The sequence below is a fragment of the Callospermophilus lateralis genome, chromosome 1 (assembly GCF_048772815.1).
Source record: "Callospermophilus lateralis isolate mCalLat2 chromosome 1, mCalLat2.hap1, whole genome shotgun sequence".
Classification (NCBI taxonomy): Eukaryota; Metazoa; Chordata; class Mammalia; order Rodentia; family Sciuridae; genus Callospermophilus; species Callospermophilus lateralis.
In genome coordinates, this window is record NC_135305.1 from 117,838,997 (window position 1) to 117,864,247 (window position 25,251).

The window sequence follows — 25,251 nt, forward strand, 5'->3', positions numbered from 1 at the left end:
AAGCTATAATGAGTTCAGGGAGCATGTCATGGCTCCCAGATCCTCTCGATGTCATTGGGACCAAAGGGTAACCAGAGGTATCCTTACTGGCTGTACTGCTTGTCCCGCAAGGTGAGCTTGGGTGTTTCTGGGTGGGCAGGCTTTGAGGGATGGCAGTCAGGGTAGGAACACGAGTGTTTCCTTGCCCCTTTGTTCCCTTTTCTGTGTGTTTCCCCAGTGCCACGGTGGTACTCTGGCTAGGGGCAGTGGAGGTGTTCTGTGCCCCATGTTGCTGCCTGTTGCTTGGGGTACTTCCTCTTTGGGAGGAGATACACAAGGCCCCAAAAGCTGTAATGAGTTCAGGGAGCAAGTCTTGGCTCCCTGATCCTCTTGATGTCATTGGGACCAAAGAGAAACTAGAGATACCCTTTGTTGTGCTTGTCTCCTGAGGTGAGTTTTGGTGTTTCTGGGTGAGCAGGCTTTGAGGGATGGCACTCAGGGTAGAAATTCTACTGTTTTCTTGCCCCTTTTTACCCTCTTTTGTGTTTTTCCTGGGTGCCATGGTGGTACTCTGGCTAGGGGCACTGGAAGTTTTCCGTTCCAAACTTGCCCCATGTTGCTGCCTGTTGCTTGGGGATTCTCCTCTTTGGGAGGAGCTACACCAGGCCCCAAAGGCTGACATCATTTCAGGGAGCAAGTCTGGGCTCTCTGATCTCCTGGAAGTCACAGGGGCCATAGGGAGACTAGAGATACCCTTTTCAGTGGTAGTACTTGTCCCCTGAGGTGAGCTTAGGTGTTTCTGTCTAGGCAGGCCTTGAGGGATGGCACTTGGGGTAGGAACTCCACTCTTTCCTTGCTCTTTTTTACCCTCTTTTGTGTGCTTTCTGGGTGCCATGGTGATGCTCTGGCTAGGGGCACTGGAAAGGTTCTGTTCCAACATTGCTCCTTCTGGCTGCCTTTTGCTTGGTGTTTCTCCTCTTTGGGAGGAGCTACACCAGGCCCCAAAGGCTGACATGAGCTCAGGAAGCAAGTCTGGGCTCTCTGATCTCCTTGATGTCCCAGGGACTGAAGGCAAACTATAGATACCCTTTTCAGTGGGAGTGCTTGTCCCCTGAGGTAAGCTTTGATGTTTCTGGGTGGGCAGGCTTTGAGGAATGGCACTCGGGGTAGGAACTCCACTCTTTCCTTGCGCTTTTTTACCCTTTTCTGTGTGTTTTCTGGGTGTCATGGTAGTGCTCTGGCTAGGGGCACTGGAGGTGTTCTGTTCCAACATTGCTCCTTCTGGCTGCCTGTTGCTTGGGGTTTCTCCTCTTTGGGAGGAGCTACACCAGGCCCCAAAGGCTGACATGAGCTCAGGAAGCAAGTCTGGGCTCTCTGATCTCCTTGATGTCCCAGAGACTGAAGGGCAACTAGAGACACCCTTTGTAGTACTTGTCCTTGGAGGTGAGCTTTGGTCTTTCTGGATGGGCAGGCTTTGAGGAATGGCACTCGGGGTAGGAACTCCACTCTTTCCTTGCCCTTTTTTACCCTCTTTTGTGTTTTTTCTGGGTGCCATGGTGGTGCTCTGGCTAGGGCCACTGGAGGTGTCATTTCCCAAACTTGCCCCACGGTGCTCTCTAGTTTTGGGGGTTTCTCTACTTTCTGAGCTGGATATTTCCTTGCGTGATGTCCGACCCAAGGACAAGTCTCTCCTCCCAGCTGCCTTTGAGGTCACTGAATGTGTCTGGGTGCTGCCAGGAGGACCCACAGTGGAGTTTCTATTTTTGTCAGACCCAGGGGTTGAGTAGTTTAGGCTGCCCAAGGTTGTTGGGCCCACAGTCAAGGGTGGCATCGGAGCTGCCCCTGGACCTGGAGCTCCCACGTGTCCACGCTGATGACAGCTGACAAAGCTAGGGGCTCCAGGCTTCATCCCACCAGGAACCCCAGAACTTGGTGGGATGGTGGCTCCAGGGGTGAGAGGCTGCTTACCCTGCGGACTGTGTCCTCGCACCCTTCGAGCTGGAGAGCTGGAGCTTGCTACAGGTGAGGTCCTGTGAGTACAGTAGGGCTTTGGGCCCTGGTGAGAGCCCGGGAAGCTCCTACCCAAGGTGGAGGGAGGCCCCAGATGTGGGGGCTGTGAAGGCATAGTGGTGTTCAAGGGTGTGACCCCAAAGGGGGCCACTGGCTGTGCAGCCAAGCCTGCCAATGTGCTGAGAGAGGGCCTGGGAGGAAGGGCCAAAGCAGCAATTGGCAGGCTGGGGGAGAGCGGTCCTGTAAGATTGGTGATGGGAGGATGGCTCTGGGAAGAGACAGCAGAGCTGACCCACACTGGGGTGTGGGCCACCATGGTTGTGCTGCTGGGGGGATGGGGAAAGGTCTGGCTGAGGCCCACTGATGCCAGAGGCCTGGCCCCTCCCAGTGGAGCGGGGACCCCCCCATGGGCTTGTGGGGCCATGGCACAGCTGTTCCCAATGGCCTGGGTCTCACCCATCAGAAGACGGTTGATGCGCTGCAGAGCTTTCTTCTTCTCCCTGTCTAGGTCCTCAGCAGTCACTGCACAGGCCAGTAACAGAGGTGGTGGCAGCTTCAGAGGTTCCCGTCGGCGGCATCGCAGCAGAGGAAACTTGCGTTTCCGTGGCCTGCTGGTGTCTCCCGTGGGTGAGATCTTCCTCTTGGGCAATGGGTGTCCCGCCCTGCCTTCTGCCACCTTCTCACCCTGGGCCTTCTTTGGGGGAATCCCTGGGGATGAAGAACATCCCAGGGGCGGCTCCCCGTTGGATGGGTCTGGAGCCCTCCTCTTCAGGGCTCGGAGACCACGCGTGGAGCTGTAGGAGCTGCTGATGGGGTTTCTTTTGGGGCAGGAGCTCATGCAGATGGCCCGGGAGCTCTCAGCTCTGTCTTGGGAGCTCTGGGTGCAGAGGTTTCTCCAGAGAGGCCCAGGCCTGGGCACAAAGGCAGGCACACAGCTATGGGTCCCCAGGGGCCTAAAAGCAGATGCTCTTCCAGGGACCTGAGGGCGCCCCCTCTGATGTTCTCTATCTACAGGGTGCTCTGCTTGGTCAGCCACCACTTGGCCACTGTCTCCAGGGGCTGTGATCACAGTCCTCCCTGGGCAGGGTTCTTGGGGTGCTGGAAGCTGGCAAGGAGCCACTTCCTGCCCCTGCACCCTACAAGGCGGCTGTCTGAGTCTGCGGCCTGGGATGCAGGAATTCATGAAAGCTGCAGTTGACAGCAGCGTCCTCTTCAGGAGACCTGGCATGCGGAGGGAGGAGGCAACATCCAAGTCTCCGAGAAAAGATCGAAGGGTCCGCAGGACCCTGGAAAAGCACCGAGCAGGCACTTTTCCCAACCGCTGAGGAGCAATTGCAGGATGGCGGCAAGATGACCTGCGAGTGATGCCACCAGCCCAGGAAGCCCTTAGTGGCCAACCAGTATAGGGAAGTGGGCGCGGCCCATGACCGGGCTTCTTGTGGGACCCTTCTGGCAGGTCTCTGCCCCTCAGCGCCGGGGGCAGGGGTGAGGGACAACACTTGCTCTGCGAAGTCTCCATGGCAGTCTTAGCGAAGGCGCCAGTGGGCGCTAGATGGTCTAGCGTCCATCGCAGAAGGCCTTCTTCGGCTGCTCACGCAGCTTCAGGTGAAATGGCTGTCAGACCTGTTGCCAGGGCGCAGCTGAGGAAGGAATGAGTGGAGAACACGCGCGCACGTGAGGAAAACCGTCAATACTGGCAAGAGGCAGGCTTGCGCCAGGAATGGACAACGGACGCTGCACGTGCAAATTCCGCGTGCGCGTGCAAAGTCTTCATGCACGTGCAAAGCCCACGTGCTTGCACCATTGCGGAAGAAATAGGCAAGGGAACTGCGTGCCTGGTGCGTGCATGGGTCCTGGGGGGACTGTTGAGTGCTGACACTGGGATGTGATTCAGATCGCGCTGGTCCACCCACCTCCTGACCCAGTGAGGTTTCCGGATCATCTCGGAAGGGTTGTAGATGCTGGGTTTGAGGGGTGGCAGCTATGGCAAGGCCAGGGAATCTCTCCCCTCAGACTGGTGCAACGACCCCGCCCCTCCCCAGAGGCAGCCAGGATGGCAGCACAGATGGGCTGAACTCCAATGGACGTGGGGGCAGTCAGAGGGCTGAGAAGGCTCTTGCTGCGGGTTGAGGGTAGCTCTTGGGGCGTGGAGCACATGCGGACTAGGGTGATGAGCCGGTGTTTGGCTGGCAGTACCTGCACCTCCGGTACAGGGACAGGTCGGTGTCTCTTCAGGAGTGCTCTTCTCTGAAAAGGCGGGAAGTGGCATGGCCCCAATATAAGCGTCCCCCATGCCTCCAAGCTTGGAGCAGGGGGTAGCCTCCCTGGGCCTCTGAAGGGCCTCTCATTAGATAGGCGGTGCACCAGCAGGTGATCAAGTGGTGGTGGCATATCCAGGATCTCGCTTGCTGGGGCTGGGCAAGCACACCTTGTCCTCCCTTGAAGGTGTGAGCTAGTGCTTGTATCTAGCCTTGCTCTGGTGAGGGTGGGCGGGACTTAGTTTGACAGCCAGGAGCTCTTGCAATGGCAAGAATCCCTCAGCTCATGCCCCGCCCCTGAGCTGTCAGAGTTCTGTCTGCTGTCCTGTCTGGGATTGGCCAGTCAGAAGGGGAACTGCTGGGGGGCAAGTTTCTTGGCTGAGCAGCATTTGCAGGTGGTGGCAGCTTTGGGATCATGGCCTGTGTGTCTTCCTGCACTTTCTCTGGGAACAGTGGAGGGAATAGCTGCTGAGAATGCATTTAAGGCATCCCCCAGAGTCTGGATGAGGGGTTCAGCAGGGCAGGCTGGGAGGGAATGCTACCCTCTGTGCACAGTCCTTTCTCTTTGTGTGGAAACCAGAAAAACCCAGCTGTGTGCTCACAAAATCGAGTTTTATTCATATTTGGGTTGCTTTCTTTGAATTTTGGTTATCAAGATTCTCCAATTTTTATTTTTTTAGTTGTCAAAAGGCCTTTATTCATTTCTGTGCAGTGCTGAGCATTGAACCCAGTGCCTCCCACGTGCTAGGCAAGCACTCTGCAACTGAGCCACAACCCTAGCTCTCCAATTGTTTGACTGTCTTCATTGCTTAGCTGTTCTGGGGATAATACTAGGCCTCCTACTGATCCTACAGTGTAAGATATGTTACCTTTCACCAGTCCAATCCAACACAGACACCTACAGACCCAGAGATCCACTCAGCATTCACTCTTGGGAGGTTCCAGTTGTCATGGGTCTTGGCTTTTCCTGGATGGAAGGGCACCCTGCCAGAGTTAGCTGTGAGGTTTCAAGCTCAAGCTTCCCATAACCCACTAAGCAGCCCTGCATCCTCCTCCATGCTCAGCTATTAAGAACTGTCCCTCCTCCTCACTGGTGGAGTTCTGGGCTCGCTTCTGAACTGGGCAAAATATCAGTGAGTGGGGACCTGAAGGAGTGAGGTTGGAGGGAGCCTCACCTGGGACTGTTGTCCCAAGTGGGTGCTCCTTGGGCCCCTTCCATTGCCCATGGCCTTTTCTGGGTCCACTGGACCTACAGTAATCAGTGAAGGCCGCTGGGTGAGGTTGTGGCAGTGCTCATCTCTCCTGGTGGGATAATTCCTGGCATTGCATCCTTCTGAACCCAGTTCGAGGTGCTGCCCAGTAGGCTGCATTGGGAATCAGGGTCCTGGAAGTAATGGAATCACCTGATGGGCCAGTGCAGCACAGACTTGCAGTGGGTGACAAAGTTGGAGTTGGGTTGCCAAGAACATGGTCCTGGGGCTCAGTGTCTAGGTCCTTCCTCATGCCACACAGCTGAATTGGCACTTATCTTGAACTTTCCTCTGGAGTGGCCAGAACCAGAAGCTCCTTCACTTCCCGAGTGTCATGAAATCATAGTGCTTTTGAGAAAGTGGCTGGAAGATGGGTTTATGGCCCCCACCATAGGCCTTCCCACAGGCTTACGGGCTGGGAAATTCTCAGTTTCCTCTTCCAGTCACCATTTCCTGCTGCATAGGGAGGAAAAATGGACACCCTCCTAGATCATGCCTGCCTCTGGAGTCAGGGTACTGACTGCATTGATGGACGGGGTGACCAAATGTGGGCCACACCTGAGTGGTCCTGGAGTCTGAGGTTGGCCAAACTCTTTATTTTCTACTAACAAAGGTAAACACAGTCTTTATTGCTTGTTTTATTTCTTATTAAATCAGCAATTCATGCTTGGGGTAGATCAGATAGAAAGTACAGATTGCTAGGATTCCTTGGAATGTGGCCTTGGGTTTGAGTCTATGGATAGTGTTGTGTACAAGTGTTGTTCAGTCGTTTAAAAGGAATACACATTGTGGTGCTCACAAGCATACACCTGTAGGATGAACTTGCAAATATACTAAGCCACATGAAGGCCTCGCTGTGGTTTTTCAAGATCATACTGATTCACAAGGACCCATCTTGCCCTCGCCTTAGAGGGAATAGAACTCAAGTCCTGGAAACTGCCTTTAAGACTCCAAATTTGTTTTGGAGAGGGTAAAAAAAAAAAAAAACACCAATGTTGGAGAGGACTATTATGAGTTTTATTTAAAAATTGATTTCTAAATGTGGAATCAGAATAAAGTAATACATGTGTAATATAAGCATATATCATTGTTTCTAAATTATCATGTTAAATTTCATAAATATTATTAGATCTCCTAAAAAGTTGATATCATCAGGAAAAAACTCCATTTTTATCCTCTTACTGGGAAATATTTTCTATTCCCACACTGAATTTTTTTCTTAAACTTGGTTTCAGCTTTTATTTTGACACCTATGTTTGTATATTCATTTTTTTAAAATTGCGGATTACTTGCATATATCATCTAATCACCTGTTTTTAATTCAATGTTTCATACACACACACACACACACACACACACACACACACACACATTGATCAGGAGTTATTACCATCCTTTTTCTTTATGAGGCAGCAGAAGCACAGAGAAGATACAGAATATGCCCAGGACTCCACAGTGCATTCCCTACTGAATGTTTGTGTCTCCTCCAAATTTATGTTGAAGCCCTAATGCCAATGTGATGGCATGAGAAGTGAGGCCATTGGGAGGTAATCAGATTTTGATAGGCCAGGGGAGGCATGTCTCCCAAGATGAGATTAGTGTTCTCAGAATTTGAAAAAGAGACCAGGTCTTACTTGCTCTCCACCAAGTGAGAATACAGTGAGAAACAGCCAGCTATGAGCAAAAAGAGGGCTCTTTCCAAGAATTCAATCTGTCAGTACCTTGACCATGAACTTCCCACCCTCCCAAATGGGGAGAAATAAATGTTTCTTAAGCTTAGAGTATTTTGTTGTAGCAGCTAGAAGTGACTAGGACAGTCAGTGAAAGGACTTTGTGAATATTCAATGAAATAATGTATGCAAAGTGGTCTATAAATATAAGCTATTGCATTATCACCTTCATCATCATTACCATTTTTCCTAGCCAAATGGCATAGGAGCTATTTTTCACACCTAATTCAATTCCAAAAGAAGCCACTGATATTTCTCCAGCAGAAAGAGGCTATGACTGCTCCAGATGAGTTACTACCTAGATTTTCAGGTTGTTTGTGGCCATTTTATGGATCTACATAAACCTTTGGCTGCTCTGTAAATGAGTTTTCTGGCCCATCATGAGATTTATACCCCTGTGCCATCAATGCCATCCCCTTTTAGGGTGTCCAATTATGACCAGTCATTTACATCTTGAGCCATTCTGAAATCCATGTGTATTTTCTCATCCTCAGAGGTCTATAAAAACATGAATGACAGGCGATGTCACTGAACGACAAAGATGGGAGAGGACAGCTTGATGAGCCTGGAGAGGAGCCAGGCAATCAGAGAAAAAAAATAACACTAAGAGTGGAGGAGGCCAACCTCTGTCCAGAGGGCTCTGGGAAGAGCCAGCCTGATTTCCTTCTGCTCAGGATGGATTGGGGCTAAGATTTTGGTAAGATAAGGTCAGCCATGAACTGTGTAGAAGTAGGATGCATTGGGGGTGCTTATGGAACTAGATTTGTATTTCTGCTTTACAAAATATCTCTGAATAATTAGGTGGAATTCCCTGAGATTCCGTTTTCTCATCCAGCAAATGGGCCTAGTAAATGAACCTTCTCAACAATGATAAGGTGAAGATGTCATGAGGTTATATTTGCAAAGCAGTTACAAACTATGGAACCAAACTAGGTGCTGTTCAAGAGATGAATTAATAAAGATAATGTAATACATATACATAATTGGATATTACTCATTCTTGAAGAATGAAATTATGGCATTTATCAGTAAACGGATGAAGCTAGAGAATATGATGCTAAGCGAAATAAGCCAATCCCAAAGAACAAAATGCCTAAAGTTTTTCTCTGATATGTGGAGGCTAATGCACAATGAGAAAGTGGAGCTAGGAAAAAATAGAGATCCTTTGGATTAGACAAAGGGGAGTGAAAGGGGAGAGGGGTATGAAGGGAGGAAGAAGAGCAGAATTAATTGCAAATTATTACTCTATGTGCATATACTGTAAAGGTGACATTGCAATAAATTACTGAGTTGATTTTAAAGCAGGAGATGGAAACTTTATTCACCAGCTGGTAGTCCAGATCCACCATCCAAGGGATAGGTAGTCTGCAAGTCTATACCCTTCAACCCCCACCCAGGGTGTGAGTACACCTTTTGTAGTTCAAAACACATTAAAGAATAAGTGGCTGTTTGTATAATTCAAAACCATAAACAAATGTCATGAGATCTAAAATCATAAGCAGAATGAAAAACACATTTTTAGTGACAACACAAAGTAATTTTAAATTCTTTTTATTTATCAATTTAGGAAAACACATTTAATGTTTAAGTATGTTACCCGTAAAATTTAGGAGTCAAGAGTAGTTGATGTTATATTTAGCAGTTAACATTTTAACTTTGTAAGCCAATTAGATGTCTCTAACAAACTTTTTTTTTTTTTTGGTATTTCAATTAATTTTTATTGTAGGTTGTTCAAAACATTACATAGTTCTTGATATATCATATTTCACACTTTGATTCAAGTGGGATATGAACTCCCATTTTTACCCCATATACAGATTGCAGAATCACTTCAGTTGCACAACCATTGATTTACATATTGCCATTCTGGAGTCTGTTGTATTCTGCTGCCTTTCCTATCCTCTACTATCCCCCCTCCCCCCTCCCCTCCCCTCTTCTCTCTCTACCCCCTCTACTGTAATTCATTTCTCCCCCTTATATTTTCCCTCCTTTCCCCTCACTTCCTCTTGTATGTAATTTTGTATACCCCTGAGGGTCTCCTTCCATTTACATGCAATTTCCCTTCTCTCTCCCTTTCCCTCCCACCTCTCATCCCTGTTTAATGTTAATCTTCTTCTCATGCTCTTCTTCCCTACTCTGTTCTTAGTTACTCTCCTTATATCAAAGAAGACATTTGGCATTTGTCTTTAAGGGATTGGCTAGCTTCACTTAGCATAATCTGCTCTAATGCCATCCATTTCCCTCCAAATTCTATGATTTTGTCATTTCTTAATGCAGAGTAATACTCCATTGTGTATAAATGCCACATTTTTTTTATCCATTCGTCTATTGAAGGGCATCTAGGTTGGTTTCACAGTCTTGCTATTGTGAATTGTGCTGCTATGAACATGGATGTAGCAGTGTCCCTATAGTGTGCTCTTTTTAGGTCTTTAGGGAATAGACCGAGTAGTGGAATAGCTGGATCAAATGGTGGTTCCATTCCGAGCTTTCCAAGAAATCTCCATACTGCTTTCCAAATTGGCCGCACCAATTTGCAGTCCCACCAGCAATGTACAAGAGTACCCTTTTCCCCACATCCTCGCCAGCACTTGTTGCTGTTTGACTTCCTAATGGCTGCCAATCTTACTGGAGTGAGATGGTATCTTAGGGTGGTTTTGATTTGCATTTCTCTGACTGCTAGAGATGGTGAGCATTTTTTCATATACTTGTTGATTGATTGTATGTCCTCCTCTGAGAAATTTCTGTTCAGGTCCTTGGCCCATTTGTTGATTGGGTTATTCGTTATCTCATTGTCTAATTTTTTTAGTTCTTTGTATATTCTGGATATTAGGGCTCTGTCTGAAAATCACATTTTTAGTGACAACACAAAGTAATTTTAAATTCTTTTTATTTATCAATTTAGGAAAACACATTTAATGTTTAAGTATGTTACCCGTAAAATTTAGGAGTCAAGAGTACTTGATGTTATATTTAGCAGTTAACATTTTAACTTTGTAAGCCAATTAGATGTCTCTAACAAACTTATTTAAAATTAATTCTATATATATTAAATAAAATTTACTTATTTTTAAAATCAAAGATATCAGAGAAGTGCACTGAACAGTATCCGTTTTTTTTCAGTTGAGGAAAAATCCTAGAAACAATGGATATTAGACATTTTATAGACATTCACATTTATTCAACAACTGTTTGATGACCTAGAAACAAAACTGCACTGGTAACTTTAAAGACAGTGTTACTAGTTGTTGTTGTTTGTTCACCCAGCATGGACAAAAATGTCATGTACATGGTAAAGAATGGTTACTAATATCTAGATAATCAATCTTTGACATAACACACTGTCCAAGAAAAATGGGAACCAAAAAGAAAACACTTTTACATTCTATAAGAATTTCCATTTTATGTTGCCAAACATGCTATGCTAAGCAACTGTTGATGGGTAGAGGTGGAGATTTCCCTGGGAGAAGCATTTCTTACATGATGTGGAGTCTCAGGGCAAAATGGAGTCTGATTGGATATTATCCATATAGCTTGGTCCATTACAATATAATTACATGACGAGAATAACTCTATATCATGTGCAACCAGAAGAATGAGAACTTGTACTCCATTTACGTATGATGTGTCAAAATGCATTCCACTTTCACATATAACTAATCAGAACAAATAAAAGTAAATGTTCCTGGGCACACTAAAAACCAACAACAACAACAAAAATAACAACTAAAGATATTTTCACAGGATATTTAAGTGACCATGGACTCTATATCCTGTGTCTATGGGCCAGAAGGATTAGTTAACCCTCCTTCTAGAGAATCCACTGTCCTGTCTGTACAGGAAGGGGAGGCTTGGTATGCAAGTTGCTTGAGAGATTTCATCTACAGCTGTTAAGCCAAGGGCTGCAAGAAGTGTCTAATCCTGCAGAATTGGTAGAATCACTGAAAATTGAGTAAAAACTTACTGCCAGTGTCTATTCTCTACACCAGTCACTGGTACACACTGTGGTCCATCAGAGTGCCATGTGTGACACAGATAGCATTTTATGTTATTGGTAGACTTCTTTATTTTCTAACTTTTGAAATACTATATATATAGTATATATAATATACAATATATTTATACTATATATATATAGTATGTTTTCAAGATCACTAAATCAAGAGAGTTAAAATTCTTATTACCTAATTTATTACCTATAATGAAAATGACAAAATTAGAATGTGTGTCTGATTAATTAAACCTTAGTAAGAACCATTATAAACAGCAATAGCAGCAATGTGCATGCAGGGGCACATCCAAAACAAATGGCAACTTAAACAGGTCGTGTTTTAACTCCAGATTTGCAAACCTGGTGTTTTAATTTTGAGGTCTAGGAGGAAAAAAATCAAATTTTGGCCTCCTCATGATTGATTCTACTTCAGATAGGCCAACTCTTCTGTCAGGTTCTCAGTCAGCATCTCCAGTTCAGCTCTGGCTAGGGTCAGCTCATCTGGCACCTTTTGCAGGACATTGATGTCAACCAGGTCATTCTTCTATCTGAAATGTAGTTTAGGAATGCAATACACTGATTTGGACAAGGCCACTGTCATCTTCAGGGTTATCTGATGCACAAATTTACGTAACTCTTTTCAAATAGCAGCACTGTGGTGTGTGATATGTGTTCTTGCTTTTGTAACTCCCTTCCTTCTCTCCATGCCTTCCTTTTTTCAGTATCATGCTTAATTTTTCAGTTGGAAGGAAGGAAAGAGAAAAATCATGAGATGATGCTTTTTCACCAGCAATGAATCCCACTAGCACTGTGCATCCCAGGCAGGGATTCCACTTTGGCTAGCTGTTGTGGCCTTAAAAAATAGCAGCCCCTATATTTGTGCAGTTTCTAATGCTGTCCTAAAAGCAAATGAAAATTAAAGAATAGTAATTCTTTTGCTGAATTTTCTTCATGATTTATTCATTTTAAAACATTGGTACTTCTTCATTATATTTTGCCAAGATTTTATAGGTTAAAGGCCATCATCCTTGCAACTTCCTGTGTGAAAATTTTGTAATCCAAAAAGTTTGTATTCCTTATGTCAGGAAGTATGAGATATGGTGGAGGAGATGAACATATAAAAACAAGTGGATGGATAAAATTTCAGTTGTATGTGCATCAGGAAAACAATTTTTGCACTTAACCCCTTATCAGATACATTATTAGTTCATTGAACACATTGAAAATTAAAGTTTAGGGCATTGGTAGAGTTGTGTTGAATTGTAAGTCATTAAAACTATAGTGATCCATAGACTTAAGAGTAAGCAACTTATTTTAACAATGTGTAATGTGAATTGCGTTTGATTCTAAACACTTTTTGGAGTGATTATCCTATTTCCATTTGTCCAAACACCAAATATATGGAGAATGTGAACTTCAGAAGATTCAAAATATGTACTATTAATGGAGGCAGGAAAACAGGGAATAAGAGAACATGGTAGGAAAGGTAAATTATCACCTGTCTATTCCACTCACTTCATTCTGAATCCCATGCAGCCTATTTTGCATTGCCAATCTGCAAGATGAGCTAGGCACTGCCAATCCTGGCAGAAAGGTTCTGGCAAAATAAAGGAAGTCATAGATAACAAAATTCTAATATGCAAGTAGTTTACAAATGTTTTTTTTTAACACAAAATTCGAGTGGTAATGTTAAATGCTGTTTCATTAAGAATTACAAAAAAAGAAAAATACAAAAAAGAAGTGGTGTTAAAACTATAAGTCAATGATTCAAAGTAATGGATTATGGTAAAGCCCTACTTTCACTGTGGGTTCTGAAAACAACCCTTTAAGATAAGTAGTATTATTCTCATTTTATAGAAGAATTGGAGATTCAGAGAATTCACCCAGTTAACATTTGGAAGAAGGAGAGTTCAAAGTCCTGGCTGCATGATGCAAATGGCAGTAACTGAAGAGGCTGTGTACAATCCTAGGTAAGACTTTATTATACTTTAGCGTTTTCAATTAGTCCTTCCCTGCATGCTACTCTATTGATCAATGTATCTCTCCTTCCTTAATGTTACTTCATTTCTTCCCTTCTATTGATATGTTTTATTTCCTATTGTGGTTTCACACAGCTGAATTATGGAAATAAAATGTTAAGTCTAAATTTATCCAGCACCTCTTTTTTCCCCAGTAACTGAACAACCTTAAAATGTTTTAATCCTCTAAACTTTTACTGGGTAAATGTTATTATAGTATTATAGATCTATCTTTTTGAGTTTTCTTTGAACACACACATATCCATTTTAAAATAGGACTTTACCTTGTTTTAACATACCCTAGCAGTTACTCATTACTTATGAAATCAAGGCTTTCAGTGTATGCCCTGTGTATTCATGTAAGCATGTTTGTGTTTCAGACACCCTTGATGATAGCTTAGCTGGGAATCAAGTTCTACTTTGATTACTTTGGCAAAGTTTAAGGATACAATAGAATTTATTCTGGTTTCTACTACTGGTATTGAATAATAAATAATACATTTATGATTTGTTTTTATAAACATATTATTCTTCCAATTGTTGTAAATTTTCTTGTTCCTAGTATTCTTTTTTTTAAATGTCTTTTTAAAAATATTTTTTAGACATTGATGGACCTTTATTTTATTCATTTTATTTATATGTGGTGCTGAGGATTGAACCAAGTGCCTCACACATGCTAGGCAAGCATTCTACCACTGAGCCACAACCCCAGCCCCCTAGTATTCTTAAATCTATAATATGCCTAAGTGAAGACTTGTTTTTATTGATCTTGCTTAAATTATGATTTTCAAACATCTCAGAGTCTGTTTTTGATTATTATTCCCAACCACATTTTTTTCTAAGGAAAATTCTATTTGATATACAGCAAGATCTTATTTTGTCCTATAATTTGCTGAACATTTACTTTCTTCCCTTCCATATCTTTATGGCTCTCAACTAAACCATGGATATTTTCATGTATTTCTAGTCAAACATGTTCTTTGGGTGTAAACTGCTCTTTGGTACTTCCTCCAATTTCCTTTATTTTTGTGAAGTTTACCATTGTTAAATATCAAAATCTAAATTGACCTTTTAATTCAACATTCTTAGTTTCTTTTCTTATGACTTTTATTCCATTAATAATTTTCCCCTTTAAGCATACTTTACTATGGAATGTTTACACCATTTCATTCTGTAAAATTTTTGAATGTCTGATCCTGATGTCATTTGCCTGCTGATTCTCACTCATGGTGTATTATTTCCTTACATTAAAAAATTATAAATAACTGCTCTGATATATTCATGGATAGTAGAGCTGACAGTGTAAGAATTACTCTATATTTTGTGGCTTATCCAATGTTCATATTATTTTATAATGCATCATTTGTCCATGCTCTTAAGGATAAGTGACATAAGAGAATCTTTTTTTATATTGTCCCTTTTAAGACAGTAAATCATTTTTAAAAACAGAAAACCTCTTCAGGCTATTCAATAATTAAACATTTTGATAGGGCATCATTCATATTTGATTTGTGTTGACTCCAACCTGGCAACAAACACATAGCTTGCTACTTTCATATTCACACTTGAAGGGGCTTTAGGGGCACACTAAAATTAACCTTGATTTTGTCACAGACACAAATACTTGATTAAGAAACTTAATCACAATTTCTAAATCCAAATGAAGAGTTACAAGTGTGAGAAACATATAGATCAAATTAGTTGTCAAGGATCAGAAAATCCTTCTAAGTTGAAGTTATTGGAATTAAGTGATTTTGCCAAGGTGAACTGAGAATGTTATAGATTCAGATGCAAAACTAAAACCATCATACTATTGCTTCCTGGTTATCACCATGTCAATCACAGTTCCTGGAGATGGATATCTGTGTGCTCTCTCTCATCCAATGAGGAGGTCCATGGTACAGGGTAGAGGAGTGTGTGGCTCTACAGTCGCTAATCAAGACCTAAGCGGGTCTGATTTTATTGCACAATTACCATGTATATAAACGTAGGCAATAGCTAAGCAGACTATAGGCAGCCACTAATACAATTTCTGTCCAACTCTTCTGGCAGGGACCAATCAAGGAGGGGCCATGGACCAAGTGCTGGTACTGCAACATGTGGCCTCATGCCTAGGGCTGTGCCTATGGGGTGAATGGTATGCTACTCACATGCCTAGCACAGGGGAGTGCTTTGCCTCTCAGACACCCTTAAGGTATGCCATGTATGCAGTACACCATGCACTTCTCCTCACAGATTTCCATGTTCATGATTGTTTTTAACAACAAAAAAAGCTGGTGTTTATCTGTTTTTTCATCACAATAAAAATTAGCTTGAAAATTTAAAAATTAGGATGTTTACTCAATCATCTTAGAATCATTCAGGGTGCTAGAACATCAAACACTTAGAATCTGTTTAAAAGCCTGTGGCCAGTAGCCACACACCCATACAGCACTGTTTACAGTCTTAGTTGCATTTACACAAGTAGGGCAATAAAAAGGGAGGAGTCTCTTTGGAGGCACCCACATCCTAGGTGAAGGGACCCTTCCTCTCAACATCAAGACCACTCCTGCTATCCCTGCTGGGCAGCAGGCTCCACAAACAGATGAGGTCAAGGAGACAGCTGGGATGGAGCCAGAGACTTAAAAAACTCCAGGATCAAAGGAGTGATACGTGCAAACCGTGGACACTGTGCTCTTGAATATCTGTGAATCTCTAAGGCTGAGGAGCACTCCACACAGTACTCTATGAAATAAAATAGGAAAAAATAGATACAAGTCAACTGATTTTGATTTCTTAATTGTAGCAATAATTGATCTTTCCAAGGACCTTCAAATAAAGATTACTTATAAGGAGCACATCTCTTTGTTAACTGTTATTCCTACATAGTCTTAATGCATCAGCCCTAACTTTATAGATAGATAGATAGATAGAAAGATAGTGAGATAAATAGATAGATAGTTATAGATATATAGATATAGATATAGATAGACAAATAATAGATATAGATATATGTAGATATATAAAATATATTATACATATATTATAGACAAACAGGCATATATATGCACATCTCAACAAGTATTATAGATGTAGAAAATAAGTATAATTGCTATTAACATTTTTTCAAGAGAGAAAATTACTAATCAATTTTTAATTGATTTAGGCTTCCTATATTGTTTATTCAATAACTAAATACTGGGTTCCATCCCTAATATCAAAATCTTATATAAATACAATGTATATGTACATACACAAATCCACACCTAATTTCTGTTGATTGGATATACCCATTTGTTTATCTGTATATTAGTTGATAAACAGAAGTTTAATTGCTTTGAAAGCAAAGGAAAAACACAGGGAACTCTTGTCCCAGAGGCTGTGATTCTGCACATCAGGGGGAACAGAGGGTTTTTAATGATGTGATTTCAGGTATGCCTGGAACTTCTTCACTTGTTAATCTGGGATAGAATCATTTTTTAAGTCTTCTGTTGCCATCCCCAACTCTGAATTTCTTCACTCCCATGGTGGGTGTGTGCTCAAGAATAGATAACTGGATGGGGACAAAAAGTAATCCTGTTTCCCCCCAGGTTGGGGATGGGGAGAGGGGGATGAAAAAAAAATGCCAATTTTAAAATAAGACTCAGTGGCAGATCATCATGCTGGGGTTTTTCAGGTTAATTTGTTTTAATTTAATTTATACTTAACTGAACTTTAGTTGTTCATGGTGGGCGGGTGGTGTTATTTCAAAGGGCATCACTTTTATACCAGTTCAAATAGAGCAACTTTCTAAAAATAATATATTAAATCTGTAGAACACTATATTTTCCACTTTATACAAATTTATAGTTGTTGAAATCACTTTTATTCCTGTCACTGAGACCAATTTGTTTCAAATTCATCTGCTTCAGAGTTCTAGAAACTGGGAATCAACTGAAAGGACTATTTGTCTCAGAGTAGGGGAGTTGACCACCTGGGACGATAAGGAGGTGTTCAGTGTGGTGGAAATGTGGTAAGAGATACTCCTGAGTGAGAGCAAAAAGTCCAGAGGGGAATAAGCAGGGTGTGTGGGAATCTGGCATGCCCAGGGCAGAAAGGTATATGACGGGGGGAAGGGAGATGGAGCTGGAAAGAGAAGCAGGATCACATGGCGGGAGGTCCCATGGAACCTGATGATGCCCCCCAAAAAACACTTCTTGAAGAAACAAAACAGAGATGGTAGGAGCCAAAGGAGGAGGTTTGGACCACTTGGTTCTTCTGAGATGTTTTGTTCCCTGACAACTAGGTAAGATATTTATTGAGGGTAGGGCTGTCCAATGCTCTCTGTCCTCCCTGCCCCACTCCCCACTGGAACATGAATTTCTAACAACTGAAAACACAAGTAGAATCCCCTGAGGGTGTAAGGGCCCTTTCCTGGAGGCTGCCCTGTGAGTTCATCACACAAAGTTGGGGACAAACAATTTTATGGTGGACCAGTCTTTCATGGAAGACAATATGCTCATGAGATGTCACAAGATGGAGTCCCTTATTCCATCAACTGTCAACCACTCTACAAGCACCAACCCAAGAATTCCTGAGGCTCAGAACCCGGTGACCTCATCTTTAGAGAACATTGGGACTGGGGCCTTCTGGGGACTCCCATTGGTGGGCAGAGTAGTGGGTGAGTTCACTCTTTCAAGAGCTATAGGCCTGGTAACCAGAGTGAACCTTATGGATTTGCAAAAGGAGGATCTGGGCCTTCCAGGCCATAAGTACACCCAGACTTTTGAGTGTGGGGGACAAACTTTCAGGGAAGACCCTTTGCATGAATGGGGTGGTGGCTGCCTGAATGGAGTGCTATTAGTTATCAGAGATAAGACTCCTCTAGGAAACTAAGGACTCCTCGAAGACAGAGACTGTGTTCTGCCCAAGCAGAAAAGATACAATTGAGTTCCTTGCCCTTCATGAGGTTTCTCAGTCTGAAGGACTGCATGGGTCCTGGACTGGAGCCAGAAGGCCTGACTTGAGTCTGGGGAGTTCATGGCCCCTCTACACCTAGTGTTCCTTATCTGTAAAAGGCTAATGGGGTCTCTTATGTGCCCTGCAAATATAACTTTGACTGAATCAGGAAATTATTAGGCATGTGTTTGAGAAGGGTGGGAAGGAATGAGAGGAAGAAAGAGCCAAATCCAGGAGACGAATGAGAAACAGTTCAGGTCCCAAGCTAGAGCTGTCAGTCAGCTTGCCTCTTTCTTTTTTTACTGCCTCAGTGTGGGTCCCATGGTTCTTCAGATTGTTGGGGCTCTGCACCATGATAACTGGTGGCTGCATCCTCTTACTACACTGAAGGAAGAACCTGCAGAGGAGGCAGCATGCCCAGCAGTGGGTGGAGGTGATGAGATCTGCCACCTTCAGTTACAGCCCACTGCTGTACTCAGTCAACAGACGATGCAGACATGGCATGACTGCCGCCATCAGAATAGGCCCTCCTCAGGCTGTTGCCAATATTGACATTCAACTCCAAATTCCGGATCTTCCATCAGAGCCGCACCTCCATGAAGACAGGCGTCATGCCTTCAGAGGCAGCAGGCCCCAGGCAGAAGCCCCTGTTCCCCTGCAGCCTGCTCTGGTGGTCCCACAGCAGCCCTCACCTAACGGGATGCCAGAGTGACAGACCTCATCCCCCTTCCCAATTGTCTTTCGGGAGATCCCCTCTGCCCCAACCCTCTGCAGCCTGAACTTTTCTCCCATACTGGACCATTCTGCCTCCTACCCCTTTCTCGAGGGTCCTGAAAGCCATGTCCACTTCTATTCCCTTTCCACACTCACCCAAGGGGTGAACTGACCCAATGTGTAGACTTTTGCTTGGGGGTTGTAGCCTCATCTCACTGAAAGTGAGAGTTTCAGGTGCCAGGTAATAGAAAAAGGAGTCAATGTCAAGTATATGATCTTGACACACAGGTCAGAGCCCATTTAGAAGTTAATTAGTAAAGTTTTTGAAATGTCAGAGTCATTTGCAACTCATTTGCCAGGAGGAAGGCAATGTCCTTCCCCAGTGTGATGGTGGCACAAGTCTCACCAATACAATGATAACTGGAGGCTGGCTCTGAAGAGACACATTGAGCCAATATCTGTGGATGAGCAAAATTCCCTCCAACAAGTATTCAAAGTGTTCAAGACCCTGGGCTAGGTCCCCAAAGGCACTGCTGTTCTGCAGGAAGGGAAGTAAACTTGCCACAAGAGTGACAGTGCCTGAGGGTACACAGCCATGCCTGTCCACAGTGACTATGCCACTTGCCAAAAAAATCATCATGAGGTCAGTGAATCTCACCACACTATGTGCTGACTGGGTGATACCTATGATGTATCAATTCTTAGCTGATTGTTTCTCTACATTATTTCTAACAGAACAACACTGCAAAATGGCTATTATAACTTTTCTTTTACTGATGAGACAGGTTCCAAGGGCATATGCCATTTTCTTCTTTTTTGTTATTTTCTCTGAGCCTCTTCTCCCATTTACATCTGCCTGGTATTACAGTTCCTGGTCTTTCCACCCCATGGTATCCCTTCCCTAATCATGTCTTCTTCAAACATTCTTGGTGAATGAATGCTTCACTGTGTATGGAGTGTCATCAGCTTGGTCTACAGATTTGCTTACTGAAAGGGCTGGTGGTAACCACTTAATATTATATGGAGTAACACATCTACAGTGTATATCTTAAGATATCCATGGCTACACGATAGTTGAGAGCCATGTCATTCTACTACATGGGAATATTAATAATTTTTATACTTTCTGGAAAAGGTCCAAAAGGGAGACATAAAGATTATTATGAGACATTTGGCCCCAGTTTAAAGATAAGAAAGCCTGATTCTGTCACACAAATTTTTCCCATTTATTTTGAAAATGAGCAAAACCACTAACCATATTTGATCTAAATTTTAAATGTAGATGTCCCTGAGAGAACTGCCAAGTTTTGCCTATTTTGTGGAGTGTGGTGTGTATGATTGTGATTCTCAGAAGTAAGTAAACATGTAGTTCATTTTTCCCCTCATGTGTGGGCTAAAGGGCGTAGGTCCAGCAACTGCAAAGAAAGCCTGTGTCCTATCTATATGACCTCTAGCAATATATTTTAAGCCATTTTCTTTTACATTTTAAACTTAAGTGGAACCATTTTTTCCTTGTGTAAACATGATCTTACATTGTATCTGAAAATACAAAGCAGGACTAAGCCCATCTTTTCTGGGAGAACAGGGGCAGAGGTTCACTTCTCCCTCACCTTGCTCCCTCATCACCTTGCCCCCTTCAACCCTGCAGAGACCTAAAGCCCCTGACGTATAGTCTTCATTTCTTCACAACCAATAATACTCTAATTCTGAAGGTAGATTCTACAACACTAGTTTTTTGCCAATGATCAGTTAGCCTCAGCTTTCAAAGGAGGATAGCAGCCAAAAACATAGGAGTCAAAGAAGATTTTCTTTCTCTTAACAACCAAGAAAGGGGAGTGCTTTGTAAGACACAATGAGAGAAAAACAAAATGTTTTATATGGATAAATTAAAATGGCTGTCACTGATATAAAATGAAGATCAAACTGAGTTTGAACACCTTGAATTCATTCCCTAAACTGAACCAAAATGGCTTATATGTTACCAAAATAGCTCCACCAGAACAAAGTAGATTTGCATTACTTCATAAGAGAAAACAAGGTAGGTGAGATTCATATAACAAAAAATGCATGCTCTATAAAGTTTCAGGATACCCAAATGTGTTCTGGTTTGGGTATGAAAGAAACCAAAACCAGTTTGTGTTGGTAAGCAAGCCAATGAGATACACAGCAAACAAAAAGCTGTCAATAAAAACTACTTGACAGGCCAATGAACCCATGGGAGTTAAAATTCTCCACTGTGAGCAGCAGAGCCAGCACAGGAGGTTGGAGGGGTTATGTGCAGCAATGCAAAGAAAGGAAACTGCTGTAGAATGCAAAAAAGTCAGGAGCAAAGAAAAGGTGTCCACACCTCAGCTTTGTTGCCACAGACCCATTCTTGGGTGCCAGGTATGTTGCAGCATCTTGAAGCCAGGCACTCTATTCCTCTGGGAATTCTACAGGACCTGTTGCCTCTCTGAATAATGGAAAGGCTCTTTAAGTAAACATTATGATGCCAGGCATATATCAGTAGGATAAAAGGATTAGGAAGCAATACTTAGGGAAATTAAAGAAAGAAGCAGTAGGAGCAGCCACACAGAATAGCTAAAGGATTGCAAATGAAAACCAAACTCAGATCACTACCCAATCTTTCTCAGAGAGCTGAGAATGTGGCAGGTGAGGCTTGATTATAGCTCAACACAAGGACTAGGTTGGGTACGTGAGGACCCCATACAGATATAAATTCCACAATAACACTCAGAAATTGGTTCCTGGGGCTTGTAAGCTGGTGAATCTTCTTGACTAGAACAAAGAAAGTTGAGATAACAACCTGCATCTGCCAGACGTGGTAGTCTCTCAGGCTGGATGACAAGGGATTACAGGCCTGAGTGCAGAATCAGTGCATCTGGCAATGACCCAGGGATTTCATTCCTAGGCATATATTCAGGGGAAGAAAACATATCTACAAAACCCTGCACAATAATATTCACACCAGTATTATTCCTAATAGTACCCATATGGAAACAATTCAAACAATAATCAACACATGCATGGATAAATAAAATGGGCTGTGTCCATACAATGGAATTTTACTCAGCCAAAAAAGAAATGAAGTACTGATACATGCTACAATATGAACAGACCAGGACAACATTATACTACAAGAAGCATACACAAGGCCACTTATTATGATTCCATTCATATAAAATATCCCAAACCCAGTAAGGAAGCTAGGGAATGAATGATTGTTCTATAGTTACAGAGTTTCCTTCTGGGGTGACAAAAATTTTGTGGAATTAGATAGTGGTAATTGTTGTGTAACTCTGTGAATATATCAAAAAGCACTCAACTTTACATTTTAAGAGAGTGACTGTTATGTGAATTTGATTTCAGTTAACCAAAAAAGAACTCGAGGACCATATAGACTTCAAAGATTGAATATTTTAAATTTTGTTGTTGCTATAGATGAACAGCATTCCTTTATTTGTTTCATTTTTATGTGGTGCAAAGGATCCAACCCAGGGCCTCACAAATGCTAGGCCAGTCCTCTGCCACTGAGCTAAGGCCCCAGCCCCAAAGACTATATCTTTTCAAAAGTATTCTCTCTCTCTGCACTCCTCCACACCTACCCCTTCCAATTTTCTTTTCATTCTCAAGGCAATATTTCAGCCAACAGGATTAGAGAATTTCTACCAATTGTCTGACATCTAAAAGGATTTCATTTTGTCCTCACAGTCAAAGAGAGGATTTAGTCTCCAACACTGAGGAAGATCATTGGAAAAACCAGACGGAATACTGGTTTAGAATGCAAGTTTGGTTGCTAAAAGTCTCAGCTTGAATTCTGCCTTAAGTAGCTCTCTACGGCTCAGAATTAGACATTTTCCCTATCAGTAAAATGGGCTTAATGCATGAATACTCATGTTCCCAGCACAGGCACCAGGAGTACATGAGAAAATACATACCAATGTCCATAGGAAGTACTCAATAAATATTAGATGCATTTTTTCATAAATTAAAAATCATTAAAAAGGTATTATAATACACATTCCCACAATTATTCCAAAGTATAAAAATTTACCTTCAACACTAGAGATTCCTGGTAAGCAGACAGCTGCCTTAGTTGGGAAGCTTTCTCATTTTGGTCTCCAAGGAATTCTGAAAATTTTGGCAGTGCTGATGTCTTTAACATGAAACTCTGTATTCATTCTGTAACAAACATGTGGTTTAGTATGATAAAATCTAATACCCAAGTATTAGTATCAAGGGTCACCTTGTAGGGCAATTTCTATGTATTTAATTTAAGAGAAATAGTTGAGAAATAAGTAGCATAGAGGTTATGTGAAGTTCAAGGCTTGGACTGAGATGTCCATAGACAAGTGAAGTGAATCAAGGTTACATTAAGTTTTCAAGTAGAACTCCCACTGGATTATGTTCAACAGGTTGAACATTCCTAATTAAAAAATCTGAAATACTTCCAAATCTGAAAAGTTAAATAAAAATTAAAATTTAAAAAAAATTTAAAAAATTTAAAAAAACAAAAAAATTTAAAAAACAACAACAAAAAAATGAAAATAAAAAAAGCCCAAATTTAAAAAAAAAATTAATAAATGCAGTCTTAGAGTTTGATTAACTTCTCTTCCAGTTGGTGGAGCTGTGCCCACCGGGCAAGCTTCTCCTCTCAATATGCGGGAACCAATCACTGTGCAGCAGCTCCTCCTCCCATACTGGCCGGGTCTCCAATCCTGAGTGCCTAGGGCCTTCTCTTGTGTCTAGTCACATCCCCACTTTCCCTCAAGCCGGCCCCGCTCACCGGTGATGCTCACCACAATACTGGCTACATGTCAGGTCTGCTGCTCCTGGGAGCCCTGTTTTCATGAACGACTGGGCACACTCTCCCTGTTTGCCATTCCCTCACACCCTAAGTTTGTAGAGCTTGGAGCTGAGAACCCTCATTGAATTTTGCTTGCCATCCCATAGTCACACCCCTGGTAGTTGGTGCAAGAGACCTCAGTTGTCAGCACTGGTGGGAGCGGTAGCAGGGAGTTCTGTGCCGCGGGTCCCACACCACTCCTGATTCCCTAGGTCTGGCTTTTGCGCTCATGGGAGAGCTGGGAGGGGCCCTTAAGGTTGCCCCGCTGTGTGGAGAGGGAAGGCTAGGGGATTACACACCTGTCTCCGCTGGTTTCAATGAAGTTATCTCCTCCACCGCATTCTGGTGACGTCAGTTCTCAGCCGTGGTGGTATCCCATGCATATGGCGACAGTTCGTTCCCTTTGCCGGGTGACCAATGCAACGTGTGGGTCCTGACTGTCTCTCCCAAGCCCCGTTTCAATCCTGTGGCCACTGCCTATGATGGCCCAGTTGGCATTAACCTCTGTAGGATCAGAAGGGCCGACCAGTTGTTTCAGAGGGATCATTTAGTGCTGAGTCACAGCAGTTTGTCTGTGAGCAGCAGGCGAACAGGAGCTTGATTTCAGCTGATCCAGGCTCGGTGTGTGTTCTGAGAGGCCCAGACTGTTTGCCCCAGATCCACGTCAGCTCAGCATTACCTTGTGATCCTTAGCAAACAGCATTTAGACAGTTTACGACTTCCTATGCCCGCACAGCTGAAGAGGTCAGAGACTTGATCTCTCCGCGCCTGCCACCATGTTGGATACCCTGGATCTTTCAATCACTTAAGTTGTAGCCCACTATACTAGAGCTCTGTTGCTGTGATGGTAATGAATCCTTAATCTCAAAACTAAGTGCCAGTCATGAGTGTGTCCATATCCATGAAATCTGACCTTCACACTATTTTTTTTTTCTCTAAAGTGAAATAGGAATGCCAAAGGGGCTGAATGAAGAGTGTGCTCCTCTTCTACCTGAGATTTTGTGGCAAGGACAGTTTTTCCATTTTCTTTTCTGTTCTGTTCTAATGAACCCCCTGCCCTTCCAGTCCCTGAAGAGTAGACTGTTACAGAGAACACTCTAAGGTCATTTTACAAGGATTTTACAAAATATTTTCCTGTCAGAGCCATGAAGGGATCTTCTTGGATATTTACCATGAGAACCTCATAGAAAACATAGAGGTACAATCCCAAACCTTCCTGCTGCAGCTCCCAGGAGTTAATCATCTCCTGATAGTTCACACTAAGCCTCCAGCAGTTTCTCAAAGTTGCTACTGAGATTTTTCCACCAGTTTATGGCTATAGTGACCTCTGCTTCAGATCTTGGGCAACAAAGTCTCTGTTGGGACTCTCTGAATCCCCAGCTTTTTCAGACTTGGGGGAGGCAGTTGGCCCTGGAAATTTGTTTTTCTGATGTGTACAAGAAAAATTATTGAAGTTTATTTGTTAGTAGTAATCTGCTTTTCCTTATGGTAAGATAGGGATGACAAAATACAGGATCTTTGTATAAAGGAACTGACATCAT

The 25,251-nt window shown here is 42.9% G+C and overlaps 1 long non-coding RNA gene across 1 annotated transcript; it reads right to left on the reverse strand.

Moving 5' to 3' along the window:
• Positions 1-11,460: 11,460 nt before the first annotated feature.
• On the reverse strand, positions 11,461-24,223 carry LOC143406501 (uncharacterized). Its single transcript, XR_013092198.2, has 3 exons — positions 24,010-24,223; positions 22,919-23,046; positions 11,461-15,957 (listed from the first exon to the last, which is right to left on the reverse strand). It is a non-coding gene; the product is annotated as an uncharacterized LOC143406501 (long non-coding RNA).
• Positions 24,224-25,251: the final 1,028 nt, after the last annotated feature.